Here is a 20372-nt window from a genome sequence, read left to right as displayed (position 1 = left end):
TTTGGGGGTTTGGTTGGTTGGTTGGTTAGGGGAAGGAGACCAGACAGCGTGGTCATCGGTCTCATCGGATTCGGGAAGGACGGGGAAGGAAGTCGGCCGTGCCCTTTCAGAGGAACCATCCCGGCATTTGCCTGGAGTGATTTAGGGAAATCACGGAAAACCTAAATCTGGATGGCCGGACGCGGGATTGAACCGTCGTCATCCCGAATGCGAGTCCAGTGTCTAACCACTGCGCCACCTCGCTCGGTATTTTGGGAGTTTGTTTCACTTTTTATGGCTTTACAAATAATAATATTTACAAATTTTTTATATCATTGGTACAACCTCCCAAGAAAAGTATTTACTTTTCGGGATCGAAGGTAGAAGTTGACAGGTTGAATCGTTTTATTTTGTGCTGCACGCGGTATTGAAAAACCGTCTTTCGAAAAAAATCTGTTTAAGGTTCAAAATGGTTCAAATGGCTCCAAGCAGTATGGGACTTAACATCTTAGGTCGTCAGCTCCCTATACTTAGAACTACTTAAACATAACAAACCTAGGGACATTACACACATCCATGCCCGAGGTAGAATTCGAACCTGCCACCGCAACAGCAGCGCGGTTCCGGACTGAAGCTCGTAAACCACTCGGCCACAGCAGCCGACTTTGTTTAAGGTTTAGGGAAAACTTTTATAAGTGTTATTAGTTCAGTTTGCTTAAAAACTACATGTTATTATACACTGAAGAGCCAAAGAAACTGGTACACCTGCCTAATATCGTGTAGGGCCCCCGCGAGCACGCAGAAGTGCCGCAACACGACGTCGCATGGACTCGGTTAATGTCTGGAGGGAACTGACACCATGAATACTTCATGGCTGTCCATAAATCCGTAAGAGTAAGAAGGGGTGAAGATCTCTTCTGCACAGCAAGTTGCGAGGCATCCCAGATATGCTCAATAATGTTCATGGCTGGGTAGTTTGGTGGTCGGCGGAAGTGTTCCTGGAGCCACTCTGTAGCAATTCTTGACGTGCGGTGTGTCGCATTGTCCTCCTGGAATTGCCTAAGTCCATCAGAGTGCACAATGGACACGAATGGATGCAGGTGGTCAGACAGTTTGCTTACGGACGTATCACCTGTCAGAGTCGTATCTAGACGTATCAGGGGTCCCATATCACTCCACCTGCACACGCCCCACACCATTACAGAGCCTTCACCTGCTTGGACAGTCCCCTGCTGACATACAGGGTGCACGGATTCATGAGGTTGTCTCCATACACTTTCCCGTCCATCCGCTCGAAACAGTTTGAAACGAAACTCGTCGTACCAGGCAACATGTTTCCAGTCATCTACAGTCGAATGTCGGTGTAGACCGGCCGAGGTGAGCCACGAAGCTTTGTGTCGTGCAATAATCAAGCATACACGAGTGGGCCTTCGGCTCCGAAAGCCCATATCGGTAATGTTCCGTTGAATGGTTCGCACGCTAACACCTGTTGATCGCCCAGCAATGAAATGTGTAGCAATTTGCGGAAGGGTTACACATTTGTCATGTTGAACGATTTTCTGCAATCGTCGTTGGTCCCGTTCTTGCAAGATCTTTTCCCGGCAGCGGCGATGTCGGAGATTTGATGTTTTATCGAATTCCTGATATTCACGGCACACTCGTGTATGAATGTTCGTACGGGATAATCCCCACTTCATCGCTACCTCGGAGATGCTGTGTCCCACCGCTCGTGCGCCGACTTCAACACCTCGCTCAAACTCACTTAAATCTTGATAACCTGCTATTGTAGCAGCAGTAACTGATCTAACAACTGCGCCAGACACTCGTCTTATAGGTTTTCCATTTTTTCCCTATCCGGCCGGTGTGGCCCAGCGGTTCTAGGCGCTTAAGTCCGGAACCGCGCTGCTGCTTCGGTCGCAGGTTCGAATCCTGCCTCAGGCATGGATGTGTGTGATGTCCTTAGGTTAGTTAGGTTTAAGTAGTTCTAAATTCTAGGGGACCGATGACCTCAGAATTTAAGTCCCATAGTGCTCAGAGCCATTTGAACAATTTTGTTTTCCCTAAATCGCTCCAGGCAAATGCCGGGATGATTCCTTTGAAAGGGCACGGCTGACTTCCTTCCCCTCCTTCCCTAATCCGATGAGAACGATGACCTCTCTGTCTGGCCTCCTCCCCCAAAACAACGCCAATAACATACTTGTTTTATATTGACGTTGCGCCGTATTCTGCGTGTTTACATAGCTCTGTGTTTGAATACACATACCTCTACCAGTTTCTTTGGCGCTTCAGTGTACATTTTTGATGTCGCTGAAAACAAGAAGTCAGATTTTCAAAATTAATAACGCCTAATCCAATATCGCGGACCAGAAATTATGTTTTGACCAATTTTTTTCCAAAATTTGACAATAAAAGTGTTTTCGTTACATAGGTTCAGTCGGCAGGGCTAACGCGAATTGTTCGTGAAGAACAATTCCCTAGTTCATCTTAAGGAGAAAAGCCGATCTGCCTAGCTCGATATGCTGAGTTCGGCAGCCGGCACACGTTAATCGTCAGGCTTTTCGGCGAATATGTTTGCATGCATGCAACAATATAAATGATTTTTGTGATCGTGCGTCACGGCACAACCAGTTTCCTGCCTGAGCCTGTCCACAGCTCGTGGTCTCGCGGTCGCGTTCTCGCTTCCCGAGCAGGGGTCCCGGGTTCGATTCCCTGCCTCGAGATGACTATGTGTTTGTGTTGCCCTCATCTTTTCATCATAATTCATGAAAGTGGCGAATTTGGACTGAGCAACGGTTGGGAAATTGTACGGGTGCTAATAACCGCGCAGTTGAGCGCCCCACAACCAAACATCATCATCATCATCATCATCATCATCATCGTCATCATCTGTCTGAGCCGAGCGTCTCTGGCTGACAGCGTTTCACGGCAGCCGTGGCACTCCTTCGCACAATGCTTTCTAGAGACTTTCCTAACGCACTGATTAAAAAACCTTTTCGTCCGAACAGTCTAGACATATATACCTTTCAAAAAAATGGAATAAAAAAATCAAATTTTCGTCCATTTTGGATGACAATCTGGCTTTAAAGAATCGAACTCACATGTATCAAACAGTTCCAAACTCCCGATTACTTTACAAATGAGTTAATGTGTTAAATGTTCGACTTTCAGCGCATAAGCGAGGAAACATTTAGAAAATGTTGCTCTCAATCTCAAATACTGGATGATTATAGTCTGGGTAATTTTCGAGCAGTGAGTTAACACAGCCTCGAAAGACATATTCATACACTACTGGCCATTAAAATTGCTACACCAAGAAGAAATGCAGATCAGAAACGGGTATTCATTGGACAAATATATTATAGTACAACTGACATGTGTTAACATTTTCACGCAAGCGGTGTACCGTAGGTCTCTAGAAGAGCGTAGCGTTCCTAAGGATTGAAAAAGGGCACAGGTCATCCCCGTTTTCAAGAAGGGACGTCGAACAGATGTGCAGAGCTATAGATCTATATCTCTAACGTCGATCAGATGTAGAATTTTGGACCACGTATTATGTTCGAGTATAATGACTTTTCTGGAGACTAGAAATCTACTCTGTAGGAATCAGCACGGGTTTCGAAAAAGACGGTCGTATGAAACCCAGCTCGCGCTATTCGTCCACGAGACTCAGAGGGCCATAGACACGGGTTCACAGGTAGATGCCGTGTTTCTTGACTTCCGCAAGGCGTTCGACACAGTTCCTCACAGTCGTTTAATGAACAAAGTAAGAGCATATGGACTATCAGACCAATTGTGTGATTGGATTGAAGAGTTCCTAGATAACAGAACGCAGCATGTCATTCTCAATGGAGAGAAGCCTTCCGAAGTAAGAGTGATTTCAGGTATGCCGCAGGGGAGTGTCATAGGACCGTTGCTATTCACAATATACATAAATGACCTTGTGGATGACATCGGAAGATCACTGAGACTTTTTGCGGATGATGCTGTGGCATATCGAGAGGTTGCAACAATGGAAAATTGTACTGAAATGCAGGAGGATCTGCAGCGAATAGACGCATGGTGCAGGGAATGGCAATTGAATCTCAATGTAGACAAGTGTAATGTGCTGCGAATACATAGAAAGATAGTTCCCTTATCATTTAACTACTATATAGCAGGTCAGCAACTGGAAGCAGTTAATTCCGTAAATTATCTGGGAGTACGCATTAGGAGTGATTTAAAATGGAATGATCATATAAAGTTGATCGTCGGTAAAGCTGATGCCAGACTGAGATTCATTGGAAGAATCCTAAGGAAATGCAATCCGAAAACAAAGGAAGTAGGTTACAGTACGCTTGTTCGCCCACTGCTCGGCAGTGTGGGATCCGTACCAGATAGCGTTGATAGAAGAGATAGGGAGGATCCAAAGGAGAGCAGCGCGCTTCGTTACAGGATCATTTAGTAATCGCGAAAGCGTTACGGAGATGATAGATAAACTCCAGTGGAAGACTCTGCAGGAGAGACGCTCAGTAGCTCGGTACGGGCTTTTGTTGAAGTTTCGAGAACATACCTTCACCGAGGAGTGAAGCAGTATATTGCTCCCTCCTACGTATATCTCGCGAAGAGACCATGAGGATAAAATCAGAGAGATTAGAGCCCACACAGAAGCATACCGACAATCCTTATTTCCACGAACAATACGAGACTGGAATAGAAGGGAGAACCGATAGAGGTACTCAAGGTACCCTCCGCCACACACTGTCAGGTGGCTTCGGAGTATGGATGTAGATGTACACGTTGCAAACGGTAAAAATACTACTGTTGTTCTCGCCACAGTTGTAAGAGGAGCATTCAGTTGCAATGCTAACCTTCGTGTGACGATAGAAGTTGCCGTGTGCACAGAAAAATCTCCCCTTCTAGTTCTGTAGTTGTAGCCCCTCGTCGTCCTCTCTGCAAACTAGGAGAGGAAAACTTAACTTCCCATGAGCGCACAAAAGGCGATGGAGACAATCAAATCTAACGATCTAGACGTCTTTGTTCTGGGCACTTGAGGCACAAACAATGGGTCAGCGCGGCATCCCGTTCACCTTATCGCGCATGAAGTGCACTTCTGCCAGCTCCTAATTTAGGTACATGTGGAGAATTATCTGTCCCGTTAATATCTTCTCTACGCAGCGCGTGGTCTTGCGGTAGCGTTCTCGCTTCCCGAGCGCGGGGTCCCGGGTTCGATTCCCGGCGGGGTCAGGGAATTTTACATGCCTCGAGATTACTAGTTTGAGGTTCGCCGATGACATTGTAATTCTGTCAGAGACGGCAAAGGACTTGGAAGAGCAGTTGAACGGAATGGACAGTGTCTTGGAAGGAGGATATAAGATGAACATCAATAAAAGCAAAAGGAGGATAGTGGAATGTAGTCGAATTAACTCGGGTGATGCTGACTAAATTAGATTAGGAAATGAGACACCTAAAGTAGTAAAGGAGTTTTGCTATTTGGGGATCAAAATAGCTGATGATGGTCGAAGTAGAGAGGATATAAAATGTAGACTGGCAATGGCAAGGAAAGCGTTTCTGAAGAAGAGAAATTTGTTAACATCGAGCACAGATTTAAGTGTCAGGAAGTCATTTCTGGAAGTATTTGTATGGAGCGTAGCCCTGTATGGAAGTGAAACGTGGACGATAAATAGTTTGGACAAGAAGAGAATATAAGCTTTCGAAATGTGGTGCTACAGAAGAATGCTGAAGATTAGATGGGTAGATCACATAATTAATGAGGAGGTATTGAATAGAATTGGGGAGAAGAGGAGTTTGTGGCACAACTTGACTAGAAGAAGGGACCGGTTGGTAGGACACGTCCTGAGGCATCAAGGGATCACCAATTTAGCATTGGAGGGCAGCGTGGAGGGTAAAAATAGTAGAGGGAGGCCAAGAGATGAATGCACTAAGCAGATTCAGAAGGATGTAGGCTGCAGTAGGTACAGGGAGATGAAGAAGCTTGCACAGGATAGAGTAGCATTGAGAGCTGCATCAAACCAGTCTTAGGACTGAAGACCACAACAACAACTTCATCATCATTGTTCATCCCCATTACGGTCGGAGGAAGGCAGTAGCAAACCACCTCCGCTAAGACCTTGCCTAGTACAGCGGTGCGCGTCTCCGCCGCCGTCCCCGAACATTTTCTATGTACTCCGTCAGTCCTACCTGGTAAGGGTCCCACACCGCGCAGCAGTATTCTAAAAGAGGACGGACAAGCGTAGTGTAGGCAGTCTCCTTAGTAGGTCTGTTACATTTTCTAAGTGTCCTGCCAATAAAACGCAGCCTTTGGTTAGCCTTCCCCACAACATTTTCTATATGTTCCTTCCAATTTAAGTTGTCCGTAATTGTAGTACCTAGGTGTTTAATTGAATTTACGGTTTTTACATTAGACTGATTTACCGTGTGACCGAAGTTTAACCTTTTAGCACTTATGTGGATGACCTCACACGTTATTTAGGGTCAACTGCCAAATTTCGCACCTTTTCTAAATCGTTTTGCGATTTGTTTTGATCTTCAGATGGAAAACGACAGAGTCATCTGCAAACAACCTAAGACGGCTGCTCTCCCAAATCGCTTATATAGATAAGGAAGAGCGAAGAGTCTATAACACTAACTTGGGGAACTGTTTTCAACTACATAAATTGGAAAAAGAGCATTTTTCGGATACAAACTGTAATGGACGTTTTTATTGTCTACATATGGGGAATATAGGGTGTTTGAAAAGAATTCTCTAGAATGAGATTTTCATTCTGCAGCGCAGGGTGCGCTGATATGAAATTTCCTGGCAGATTAAAACTATGTGCTGGACCGAGACTCGAACTCGGGACCTTTGCCTTTCGCGGGCAAGTAATCTACCATCTTTTTTTTTTCACTTTGTTCGTTGTTGATCGTTGTGTTTAGTCGTTACGGACGTCACATGACATCCAAGTTCGTTGTTGATCCTTGATTGGATGTTTTGGGGAAGGAGACCAGACAGCGAGGTCATCGGTCTCATCGGATTAGGGAAGGACGGGGAAGGAAGTTCCTTTGAAAGGAACCAGCCCGTCATTTGCCTGGAGCGATTTAGGGAAATCACGGAAAACCTAAATCAGGATGGCCGGACTCGGGATTGAACCGTCGTCCTCCCGAATGCGAGTCCAGTGTCTAACCACTGCGCCACCTCGCTCGGTGTTCATCCTTGCACTCCGCTTTTTATTACAGAGGCCAACCAGCTCTCTGACCGAACACGCTGAGCTACCGTGTCGGGGGAACACGCCCGGTCCTCACAGCTTTACTTCTGCCAGTACCTCGTCTCCTACCTTCCAAACTTCACACAAGCTCTCCCGCGCACCTTGCAGAACTAGCACTCCTGGAAGTAAGGATATTGCGGAGACATGGCTTAGCCACAGCCTGGGGGCTGTTTCCAGAATGAGATTTTCACTCTGCAGCGGAGTGTGCGCTGATATGAAACTTCCTGGCACATTAAAACTGTGAAGTTTGGAAGGTAGGAGACGAGATACTAGCAGAAGTGGAGCTGTGAGGATGGGGCGTGAGTCGTGCTTGGGTAGCTCAGTTGGTAGAGCACTTGCCCGCGAAAGGCAAAGGTCCCGAGTTCGAGTCTCGATCCGGCACACAGTTTTAATCTGCCAGGACGTTTCGAGAACTCCCTAGTTTCAAGTATAAATTTAATGGGGAAATAAATTAAAAATTACATAAATTAGTACATATCATGAAAGAGAATTCCTTGAAGTTCTGTTTAATGTTAGTAGACTTCAACGTGGGATCCATTTGTTGCCCTGCACACGTCCAGACGATATTTCACTTCTCGCCACGTATTTACCGACATTTGAGGTGTAACTGTCCCAACCGCCACGACGATTCTTTCCCGTAAAAACGATTGATGTCTCTGATCTTTTCACTGTACACAACATTTTTTGTGTGGCCCCAAAAGAAAAAGTGCAGTGTGGTTAAGTCTGGGCTTCGTAGTGGCCAAGGTATCGGGGCAGCCCTGCCTATCCACCTTGCTGGAAAGCGAGTATCAAGAGCCGCACGCACATGGGTACTGTAATGAGGTGGGGCGCCATCTTATTGGAACAACAAAAGCCGCTTTTCCGCCTCAATTTCGCCCATTTGGAGAAAGACGTTCTCTGTCAACTTGTCACAGTACACGTCCCCGTTTATTGTCTCTTCTACAAAAATGAAAGGACCAATCACACGATCTTCCATCAAACCGCACCAGACATTAACTTTGGGAGAGTCACATTTTTGCTGAATTACTTCACGTGGATGCTCTGCCCCCCCCCCCCCCCTGTATTCTGCTGTTATTACATCTAACTGTTCCACTGACATGAAATGTAGCCTCATCAGAAAAGAGGATCATTTTTTTTAAAAAAAATTGACTGCACTGCACGCACGCCTGGTGTGAACTGAGGGAGAGAGGAAAGAAATAGCACTGGTGCCGTCTCAAGGTCAAGCAGGCGTGCCAGCTGCAGGGGAGGCAATCTTGGAGAGTTGATGAATCGAACGCCACAAACTACAATAGTGTATGAAAACTTCCTGGTAGATTGAAGCTGTGTGCCGGACCGAGACTCGAACTCGGGGCCTTTGCCTTTGGCGGGCAAGTGCTCTACCAACTGAGCTACCCAAGCACGACTCACGCCCGGTCCTCACAGCTTTACTTCTGCCAGTACCTCGTCTCCTACCTTCCAAATTTTACACAAGCTCCCCTGGTGTGAACTGAGGGAGAGAGGAAAGAAATAGCACTGGTGCCGTCTCAAGGTCAAGCAGGCGTGCCAGCTGCAGGGGAGGCAATCTTGGAGAGTTGATGAATCGAACGCCACAAACTACAATAGTGTATGAAAACTTCCTGGTAGATTGAAGCTGTGTGCCGGACCGAGACTCGAACTCGGGGCCTTTGCCTTTGGCGGGCAAGTGCTCTACCAACTGAGCTACCCAAGCACGACTCACGCCCGGTCCTCACAGCTTTACTTCTGCCAGTACCTCGTCTCCTACCTTCCAAATTTTACACAAGCTCCCCTGGTGTGAACTGAGGGAGAGAGGAAAGAAATAGCACTGGTGCCGTCTCAAGGTCAAGCAGGCGTGCCAGCTGCAGGGGAGGCAATCTTGGAGAGTTGATGAATCGAACGCCACAAACTACAATAGTGTATGAAAACTTCCTGGTAGATTGAAGCTGTGTGCCGGACCGAGACTCGAACTCGGGGCCTTTGCCTTTGGCGGGCAAGTGCTCTACCAACTGAGCTACCCAAGCACGACTCACGCCCGGTCCTCACAGCTTTACTTCTGCCAGTACCTCGTCTCCTACCTTCCAAATTTTACACAAGCTCCCCTGGTGTGAACTGAGGGAGAGAGGAAAGAAATAGCACTGGTGCCATCTCAAGGTCAAGCAGGCGTGCCAGCTGCAGGGGAGGCAATCTTGGAGAGTTGATGAATCGAACGCCACAAACTACAATAGTGTATGAAAACTTCCTGGTAGATTGAAGCTGTGTGCCGGACCGAGACTCGAACTCGGGGCCTTTGCCTTTGGCGGGCAAGTGCTCTACCAACTGAGCTACCCAAGCACGACTCACGCCCGGTCCTCACAGCTTTACTTCTGCCAGTACCTCGTCTCCTACCTTCCAAATTTTACACAAGCTCCCCTGGTGTGAACTGAGGGAGAGAGGAAAGAAATAGCACTGGTGCCGTCTCAAGGTCAAGCAGGCGTGCCAGCTGCAGGGGAGGCAATCTTGGAGAGTTGATGAATCGAACGCCACAAACTACAATAGTGTATGAAAACTTCCTGGTAGATTGAAGCTGTGTGCCGGACCGAGACTCGAACTCGGGGCCTTTGCCTTTCGCTGGCAAGTGCTCTACCGACTGAGCTACCCAAACACGACTCACGCCCCGTTCTCACAGCTTTACTTGTGCTAGGACGGGGCGTGAGTCGTGTTTGGGTAGCTCGGGTGGATTAGTTAAAATGCTGTTAATGTTTCAGTGTATACCTATATTATTATTATTATTATTATTATTAATGTATTGAAATGGCTTTAACGCTACGTTTTCTTTGAGAAAGTCCGCAGCTCGAGGTCTCGCGGCCGCGTTCTCGCTTCCCGAGCACGGGGTCCCGGGTTCGATTCCCGACGGGGTCAGGGATTTTCATCTACATCGACCAGGACGAACGCCGTTAACTGGCTAAAAGGCATGGACCTTTACTACATATTTTTCGATGCTCCCAAAGGCACACTCGAGTTTTGGTCCTTCTTGATGACCACACATGCAGCTTTCAGCCGCCACCCGAAGTACATAACCCGTTTCGCAAATTATTTAGGTTCATTATTTGCGGATCCTCCTGCTCACTGGGGCGTTCCAGGTATGAGACGCTGAAAATGAAGAAGAATCCTGGAGCATAAGGATCCTCTACGGACGGAATAGGGGGGAACCCCTCCCAACAGACGAGAAGACGACTCGGACGCTCGGACACGGCAGTTGTAGGATATTTTTTGTAATGAAACAAAAATAAATCCATAAATAGAATACAAAATAAAAATTAAAGAAATACATAAATAAATAAACATAGACAAACGCACTGAATCCTCTTCCTCATCCTTCGATCCTCGAACACGCTGCTTGGGCGCGGCTTCGGGATGGCCAGGCTTCCGGTGTCGACCCCTGCCCTGCCCGTCGTCTTGCTCCTGCAGCGGTTCCTTAAAAAAAAATGAAAAAAAAGGTAGGGCACTTGCCCGCGAAAGGCAAACGTTCCTAGTTCGAGTCTCGGTCCGGCACACAATTGTAATCTGCCAGGAAGTTTCATATCAGCGCACACTCCGCTGCAGAGTGAAAATCTCACTCTAGAGTAGTGTATGCCACTTTGGACAGATTCTAGGACACATTAAAACTAGAGAGCTCTTTTTCACTGTGTATCTGAAATTCTGCTCTTTCTTCTTCTTTTTTTTTTTTTAAAAAAAAGAAACTTAGTACATGTAGACGAGGACTAGCACGAAGTTTCGTGGTGGCAACTTTTTTCGAGGTGACGAGTGAAACTTCACGGCTACCTCTCATATGAGTAGATGTAACGGAAGATGTAGGCTTTTGCAACCTTCTGCTGGGTCTTACCTGAAGGCGCCGTTGTGTTGGCGTCAGCCTTCATGTTGATAGCTACTGCACTTAGAAACAGTTGAGGCGGCACCCATGTTAATTACCGGCTGCCGTGTGAGTTTCCCAAGGCCGGCGAACCCACACTTTCGGACAGCACCTCTGGCCTTATACACCAGTTCTCCCACGTGGCCACGTGTGTAGGTGAGCCTCGTACAGTCCGGAGTGAGTTGATGGCGATTTATTGCGTCAGCCTAGCCCGCCCACCAGAGCTGCATATCGTGCCGGTGCAGTCTGCCCACGAGTTGCTCTGACAGCTGGGGCCCAAGAAAACGGACCAGTTCCCTGCAGCCGAGCCCGGTGGCTACAGCCGTCACCACACGGCAGGTGAAAGCGAAGGTGGTCTAGGAGCCGGTCCAGTTCTGTGACATCACTGCGTGCAGTTTCACAATCTGGAGCATTTTAAATCGTGATTTGTAGAATCGGGCCCGTCAGATTTTCTTCGTGGAGAAATGAAATCGTATGGTATCGTTGGCCGGGAGGCCCCTATTCGGGGAACTTCGGCCGCCGAGTGCAAGACTTAAGTTATTCGGCGCCACATTGGACGACTTGCGCGCCGGTGATGCGGATGAAATGATGATGAGGACAACACAACATCCAGTCCTCGAGCGGAAGAAATCTCCAACCCGGCCGGGAATCGAACCCGTGCCCGCTTGCATGGGAGTCGAGCTCGTTATCATCCAGCTAAGCAGGCGCACTCTTCGTGAACACGGCTAGTAAGACGAAAGGCTGCGCTCAACTTCATAGGCAGGCGCCATACTGGATTACCTCATTTGCAATTTAACGACGTATTTGGAACTTTGTCAGGGCTCCGTATCTCAACCGGTACAACGGGACCCTAATAGAATCACTTTAAGAATGAGATTTTCACTCTGCACTGGAGTGTGTGCTGATATGAAACTTTCTGGCAGATTAAAACTGTGTGCCCGACCGAGACTCGAACTCGAGACCTTTGCCTTTCGCGGGCAAGTGCTCTACCAACTGAGCTACCGAAGCACGACTCACGGCCGGTACCCACAGCTTTACTTCTGCCAGTACCTCGTCTCCTACTTTCCAAACTTTACAGAAGCTCTCCAGCGCACCTTGCAGAACTAGCACTCCTGAAAGAAAGGATATTGTGGAGACATGGCTTAGCCACAGCCTGGGGGATGTTTCCAGAATGCGATTTTCACTTTGCAGCGGAGTGTGCGCTGATATGAAACTTCCTGGCAGATTAAAACTGTGTGCCCGACCGAGACTCGAACTCAGGACCTTTGCCTTTCGCGGGCAAGTGCTCTACCAACTGAGCTACCGAAGCACTAATCACACCCGGTACCCACAGCTTTACTTCTGCCAGTACCTCGTCTCCTACCTTCCAAACTTTACAGAAGCTCTCCTGCGAACCTTGCAGAACTAGCACTCCTGAAAGAAAGGATATTGCGGCAAAGGTCCCGAGTTCGAGTCTCGGTCGGGCACACAGTTTTAATCTGCCAGGAAGTTTCAGAATCACTTTAATTTTAATAATTATCAGCCTCAGGTGCACCGTTTACCTAGAATTTACCTAGGTTTCAGTCGGGATAACCCAACCTTCTTCAGAATAACAGTAACTACCGTTTGTCCATCGTGGACATCGTCAAGCTAAAACTACAAATCCAAAAATCATCGTCAGACTGTAAAAACGTGTCTGAAACTGCCTCGACCCCGCTTCGTGACCGCGATGCGGCAGTCACGAGTGCTGTACTGGAACTGCAGTAATGCTCCCTCTTAAACACTCTACAACCTCTGGTTCTTCAAGTTTATCCAGGTTCCATCTCCTTAAATTCCTACTTTTTTTTTTGCAAAGTCTTCGATCTACAGTTCATAACCAATAAATTGTGGTCAGAGTCCCCATCTGCCCCTGGAAATGTCTTACAATTTAATACGTGGGTCCTAAATCTCTGTTGTTGTTGTGGTCTTCAGTCCTGAGACTGGTTTGATGCAGCTCTCCATGCTACTCTATCCTGTGCAAGCTTCTTCATCTCCCAGTACCTACTGCAACCTACATCCTTCTGAATCTGCTTAGTGTATTCATCTCTTGGTCTCCCTCTACGATTTTTACGCTCCACGCTGCCCTCCAATACTAAATTGGTGATCCCTTGATGCCTCAGAACATGTCCTACCAACCGATCCCTTCTTCTGGTCAAGTTGTGCCACAAACTTCTCTTCTCCCCAATCCTATTCAATACTTCCTCATTAGTTATGTGATCTACCCATCTACAGCATTCTTCTGTAGCACCACATTTCGAAAGCTTCTATTCTCTTTTTGTCCAAACTATTTATCGTCCACATTTCACTTCCATACATGGCTACACTCCATACGAATACTTTCAGAAATGAATTCCTGACACTTAAATCAATACTCGATGTTAACAAATTTCTGTTCTTCAGAAACGCTTTCCTTGCCATTGCCAGTCTACATTTTATACTCTGTCTTACCATTATATAATCTATCTTAAACCTTAAAGCATCTCCAGGCTTCTTCCATGTATACAACCTTCTGACATGATTCTTGAACCAAGTGTTAGCTATGAACCAAGTGTTAGCTACCGAAATCCAGTCTCCCATGACCATTAAATTTTCGTCTCCCTTAACTATCTGAATAATTTCTTTTATCGCATCAGACATTTCTTCAATCTCTTCATCATCTGCAGAATTTGCTGGCATATAAACTTGTACTTCTGTGGTATGCTTAGTGGTTGTCTTGGCTACAACAAAGCGTTCGCTAAGCTTTTCGTAGTAGCTTACCCGCACGCCTATTTTTTCAAAAAATGGTTCAAATGGCTCTGAGCACTATGGGACTCAACTTCTGAGGTCATTAGTCCCCTAGAACTTAGAACTAGTTATACCTAAGGACATCACAAACGTCCATGCCCGAGGCAGGATTCGAATCAGCGACCGTAGCGGTCTTGCGGTTCCAGACTGCAGCGCCTCTAACCGCACGGCCACTTCGGCCGGCGCCTATTTTTTTATTCATTATTAAACCATTCCTGCATTACCCCCTCAAGTTTAGTGATAAGATGGCCCAGTGCATAGCCCATCAAAAACTGAACACAGACCAAGGACGAAAACAGGAAGGAGGTGTACTGAACTGTGAAAAAAGAAGGAAAATCGAAACAGCGAACGGTCCGAACTCAACATGTGCAACATCAAGCGAACTCAGATAGCAAGGGCATCGTTGTAATATTTTATGGGCACGATGTTGGACTGCAAACGGGGAGATCTGTGTTCAAATCTCCCTCGTGCCCTACATTTTCTTTCCACGAAAGTTGTTAGATCGGTCACTGCTGCTACAACAAGATTTAAGTGAGTTTGAGCGTGGTGTTGTAGTCGGCGCACGAGCAATGGGACACAGCATACCGAGGTAACGATGAAGTGGGGATTTTGCCGGCCTCTATGGCCGAGCAGTTCTAGGCGCTTCAGTCCGGAACCACGCGACTGCTACTATCGCAGGTTCGAATCCTGCCTCGGGCATGGATGTGTGTGATGTTCTTAGGTTAGTTAGGTTTAAGTAGTTTCTAACTCTTGGGTACTGATGACCTCGAATGTCAAGTCGCATAGTGCTTAGAGCCACTTGAACCATTTTGAAGTGAGGATTTAGCCGTACGACCATTTCACGAGTGTACCGTGAACATCATAAATCCGATAAAACATCTAATATCCGACACCGCTGCGGTCGGAGAAAGATCCTGCAGGAACGGGACCAACGGCGACTGAAGTGCAACCCTTCCACGAATTGCTGCAGATTTCGGTGCTGGGCCATCAAGTGTCAGCGTGCGAACCATTCAACGAAGCATCTTCGATACGGGCTTTCGGAGCCGAAGGCCCACTCGTGTACCCTTGATGACTGCACGGTAGAAAGCTTTACGCCTCGCCCGTGCCCGTCAACACCGACATTGGACTGTTGATGACTGGAAACATGTTGTCCTGGTCGGACGAGTCTCGTTTCTAATTCTATCGAGCGGATGGACGTGTACGGGTATGGAGACAACCTCATGACTCCATGGGACCTGCATGTCAGCAGGGGACTGTTGAAGCTGAAGGAGGTAGTGGTGGAGTTGGAGTGATATGACAATCCTGATACGTCTAGATACTACTCTGACAGGTGACACGTACGTAAGTATTCTGTCTGATCACCTGCATCTATTCTTATCCATTGTGCATTCAGACGGACTTGGGCAATTCCAGCAGGACAATGCAATATCCTACATGTCCAGAATTGCTACAGAGTGGCTCCAGGGACACTCTTCTGAGTTTAAACACTTCCGCCGGCCACCAGACGCACATGAACATTCTTCAGCATATCTGCGATGCCTTGCAACGTGCTGTTCAGAAGAGATCTTCACTCCTTTGTACTGTTACGGATTTATGGACAGCCCTGAAGGATTCGTGGTGTCAGTTCCCTGCAGCACTATTTCAGACATTACTCGAGTTCATGCCACGTCGTGTTGCGGCACTTCTGCGTGCTCGCGGGGTCCCTACACGATATTAGGTAGATATACGAGTATCTTTGGGTCTTCAGTGTATAAGGTTGGTTGGTTGGTTTGGGGAAGGAGACCAGACAGCGTGGTCATCGGTCTAATCGGATTAGGGAAGGATGGGGAAGAACGTCGGCCGTGCCATTTCAGAGGAACCATCCCGGCATTTGCCTGGAGTGATTTAGGGAAATCACGGAAAACCGAAATCAGGATGGCCGGACGCGGGATTGAACCGTCGTCCTCCCGAATGCGAGTCCAGTGTCTAAGCACTGCGCCACCTCGCTCGGTTCCAGTGTATAAAAACATGTAGTTTTTATGCAAATTGAGCTAATAACACTCATGAAAGTTTTCCATAAACTTTAAAAATATTTTTCTCGAGAAACGGTTTTTCAATGCTGCGTGCAGCATGAAGTAAAAACGATTCAACCTATCTTCGATCTCGGAAAGTAAATACTTTTCTTGGGAGGGTATACCAATAAAATATATAATATGTTGATATTAACTATTATTTGTAAAGCCATAGAAAGCGAAACAAACCCCCGAAATGGTTACTTGTTGTAGTTAGGTAGAAGCTGGAGGAGACAGTGGTGGAGTCGGAGTGATATGGCAATCCTGATACGTCTAGATACGACTCTGACAGGTGACACGTACGTAAGCATCCTCTCTGATCACCTGCATCCGTTCATATCCACTGTGCATTCCGACGGACTTGGGCAATTCCAGCAGGACAATGCAACACCCTACATGTCCAGAATTGCCACAGAGTGGCTCCAGGAACGCTCTTCTGAATTTAAATTCTTCCGCCTGCCACCAAACTCCCCAGACATGAACATTCTTCAGCATATATGGGATGCCTTGCAACGTGCTGTTCAGACGGGATCTCCACCCCCTCGTGCTCTTACGGATTTATGGAGAGCCCTGCAGGAATGATGGTGTCAGGTCCTGCAGCAATACTTCAGACATAAGTCGAGTCCATGCCAAGCCGTGTTGTGGCACTTCTGCATGCTCGCGGGTTTCCTACTTGATATTAGGCAGGTGTACCAGTTTCTTTGGCTCTCCAGTGTATCATTTTCTTTACAAAAATAATCACAATATCATCAAAAAATAGCCATCCTACAACATTTTAAGGTGGCTTGCAGAGTAGGGATGTAGATCAAGATGGAACTTGACTGAGTCTCTCATCCGACTCAAAGTGGCAGACACTGCATGACAGGCGCTGTGCACCACTATAAGACACTAAGTTATCACGTATTTGGTAATGGGCGACTCATTCCCTCCCGAGTAAGACAGCCGGTAATGCAAAGCGTCGGTACAACTCGAGCGTAATACGGTGCTGCGTTTAAGTATTACCGCAATACGCGCTTTCACCTGGCGGGATTTCTCGTCTATTGGCGCTTTCCGCATTCAGCGTGCGGACGCTAATAACAGTTTAGCGGGTGTTACCGCGACAGTTTCTCTCTCTCCCTCTCGATTAATTAATTCCGTCCGCATCTGCCGGGTGTGACTAAACAGTTCAGAGGCGGGGAGACCGCCAATGATTCGATGCGCTGCCACGCTATAATTAAATACAAGTGCAATTGCTTCCCCGCCCGCCCGTTGAGTAACTTAGTGCACCGTAATGAATACGTAATAGACTCCGAAGCGAAGCAAATCGTTATTCAGACATGATTGCGCTCTCTCGGCATCATCATCAAATCATCAGCACCAAGTAGACATCCATTGCCAGTTATACGCCTACTGCAGAATCTGCCATGCAATACTGTCGTCAGAGAATGGACAGAGACATGGTTGTAGCCTAACTCCGGTATTATTCAGTCTGTAGGGGAAAGCTGCCTACATTTCACCATCACCTAATTAGTACCAGTACCATAAAATTCATACCGCTTGTACTATTCGATATTTACCGAAATCTTTGTGAACTAAGTTCTTATTGCACTGTTGTAGGGTAAACAGCAACGTGATGTTTCAAAAAATGGTTCAAATGGCTCTAACAAGGGAATCTCCCCATCGCACCCCCCTCAGATTTAGTTATAAGTTGGCACAGTGGTTAGGCCTTGATAAACTGAACACAGATCAATTGAGAAAACAGGAAGAAGTTGTGTGGAACTGTGAAAAAATAAGCAAAAATATACAAACTGAGTAGTCCATGGGACACATAGGCAACATCATGGACAATATGTGCTCAGGAGCGCCGTGGTCCCGTGGTAGCGTGAGCAGCTTCAGAATGAGAGGTCCTTGGTTCAAGTCTTCCCTGGAGTGAAAATTTTACTTTCTTTATTTTTGCATAGTTATTATCTGTCCGTTCGTTCATTGACGTCTCTGTTCACTGTAATAAGTTTAGTGTCTGTGTTTTGCGACCGCATCGCAAAACCGTGCGATTAGTAGACGAAAGGACGTGCCTCTCCAATGGGAACCTTAAACATTTGATCGCAAGGTCATAGGTCAACCGATTCCTCCACAGGAAAACACGTCTGATATATTCTATACGACACTGGTGACGGCATGTGCGTCACATGACAGGAATATGTTGTCGACCCACCTAACTTGTACACTTGGCGAATGGGTAAAAAGATTCTTCTACCTTGTCGGAGTTAGGTTCTCTTGTGGATGTGATAATCACTCCCAAAAAAGTGATGAAAACATAAGAGTTTGTCACATAAACTGAAAATGAAAAATTAAACTTTTCACTGGAGGGAAGATTTGAACCTAGGACCTTTCGTTCCGCAGCTGCTCGCGTTACCACGAGACCACCGCGCTCCTGCGTTCCCAGTGTCCTTGACGTTGCTTATCTTCCCATGAACTACTCAGTTTGTATATTTTGCTTATTTTTTCACAGTCCAACACAACTTCTTCCTGTTTTCTCGATTGATCTGTGTTCAGTTTTTCAAGGCCTATCCACTGTGCCAACTTATAACTAAATCTGAGGGGGGTGCGATGGGGAGGTTCCCTTGTAAGCACTATGGGACTTAACATCTGAGGTCATCAGTCCCCTAGACTTGGAACTACTTAAACCTAACTAACCTAAGGACATCACACACATCCATGCCCGAGGCAGGATTCGAACCTGCGACGGTAGCAGCAGCGCGGTTACGGACTGAAGCGCCTAGAACCGCTCGGCCACAGCGGCCGTCGTGATGTTTCATTTATGGATGAATATACGTGAAGTAACCTCAGTTTTTGGACAGTTATGAATCTATATTGGTCCTGGCTCCTTTGTAGGAAATTAAGAAAGAAAAAATAGCGATGTTTCCTACACTGCACCGCTATAAGTTTTTGGTTTTGTACTGCTAAAATCTAAGAAACGTGCTCATATGGTGGACCTATGAAAACTACGTTCAGCATTATCAGTGCAAAATAATATTTATAAATGATATGGTGAGTTATCTGTTGCATTGTTTGTCTAGAATAATATCTCGAATAATTAATTAAATAAATATTTTGTTTTACGGTATGGCAATAGAAAGGCATTATGGAAAGTGGAGTAGATATTAATTGCATTTAGCTACAATAGTATATGACCAGTGTTTGACTTGTGATGGTAGCGACGATACACCGTACCCAAACCTCTGACGAAAAAAAGCGTTAAAATAACTTTTAAGACGTCTAAATTTTTTTTTTTTTTAAACAAATCGAGTGTTGGCGATCATGGGTTAAATGAATGTGCACACTCTCGCGTCCGTCGGCCGTCGTAATTTAATATATATTATTATTTTTTGATTGTTGCCGGATTACGTGGTGGGCCTTAACAAAAATGATATTTCATTTAATTTTGATTTTACGATTAAATGCTTTCCTGAAGTTCTCCTTTTTAACAATATTAATCTTAAATTATTTGTTACGTTAATGAATGTTAGACTCGCTGAATCTTAAAACATGAGCACATAAGTTGTACAATGTAATAAACTTTTCATATTAATTTCCTCGGCTAGTCAGTTCACTTTAAAGCAAGAAGTCTTTAGTTATTAATTAAAATTGCGGCCCACATACGCGCGAGAGTATTTTTCTTACCTCCGTTAACCATTGTATTGTAGTCAGAGTCCTGGCTCTGGGTCTCGGCTATGGTACTGAAAATAAGAATCTTAAAGCTAAGTATTTTCTGCAACGTCGGGCGGCTGTGGAGAAAAATTAATATTATGTTAATAGCGCGCGAGTTTTCCGCTTCCGCTGATTTTTCATAGGTTAATATCGCCACGTAATTGCGTCGTTGGCTGCATCGGCCGCTGCGATTGTTGAACTGTAAATTACTTGAATGCAGGTTAATTCAAGGAAGGCGGACACGAAATCGGGATCACCTCTTACAAATTAAAAGTGCACAATAATATTCAATTAATATATTATCTGCTTAACTCACACAGATATGCTTACATTTGCCAGCACTCGCAAGATGTCCGCCTATACATCATCAAGACAAGTGAAGAAGTGAAGTCGACTAAAAAAATTAACAAAAGAGCGTATGTTTTCGTCTCTTTAGATCATTTTGTCATAAATTATTTCTTTGCATTTGAAACTTGGACAGAGAAATTATTATTTTACGGCTACATGATAAAAATATATTATTCAATTTTGAAATGTCTCTTCTTTATAAATACTGTTTTTTAAGTCTTTTCGTAATATAGCACTGCGGACGCTATAACTCATATAAAATGTACCTAAGCCAACAGTAAAGAGGTACGCTGAAAACAAACACGGAAACGCATACAAGGATGTAAAAATTTGTAGTCGCAGTAACGTGTTTTCCAACCAAATTGAAAACTAATTGGA

At 45.9% G+C, this 20372-nt stretch overlaps 4 non-coding genes across 4 annotated transcripts; all 4 read right to left on the bottom strand.

The window, feature by feature from the left end:
- Positions 1–8544: 8544 nt before the first annotated feature.
- Positions 8545–8619, bottom strand: Trnaw-cca. The gene has a single exon. It is a non-coding gene; the product is annotated as a tRNA-Trp (tRNA).
- A 235-nt stretch (positions 8620–8854) lies between these two features.
- On the bottom strand, positions 8855–8929 carry Trnaw-cca. The gene has a single exon. It is a non-coding gene; the product is annotated as a tRNA-Trp (tRNA).
- A 235-nt stretch (positions 8930–9164) lies between these two features.
- Trnaw-cca lies at positions 9165–9239 on the bottom strand. The gene has a single exon. It is a non-coding gene; the product is annotated as a tRNA-Trp (tRNA).
- Positions 9240–9474: 235 nt separating this feature from the next.
- Positions 9475–9549, bottom strand: Trnaw-cca. Its single transcript has one exon. It is a non-coding gene; the product is annotated as a tRNA-Trp (tRNA).
- Between the last annotated feature and the right edge of the window lie 10823 nt (positions 9550–20372).

The sequence above is a fragment of the Schistocerca piceifrons genome, chromosome 11, assembly GCF_021461385.2.
Source record: "Schistocerca piceifrons isolate TAMUIC-IGC-003096 chromosome 11, iqSchPice1.1, whole genome shotgun sequence".
NCBI classification, from domain to species: Eukaryota; Metazoa; Arthropoda; class Insecta; order Orthoptera; family Acrididae; genus Schistocerca; species Schistocerca piceifrons.
This window is presented reverse-complemented; position numbering and strand designations above follow the sequence as displayed.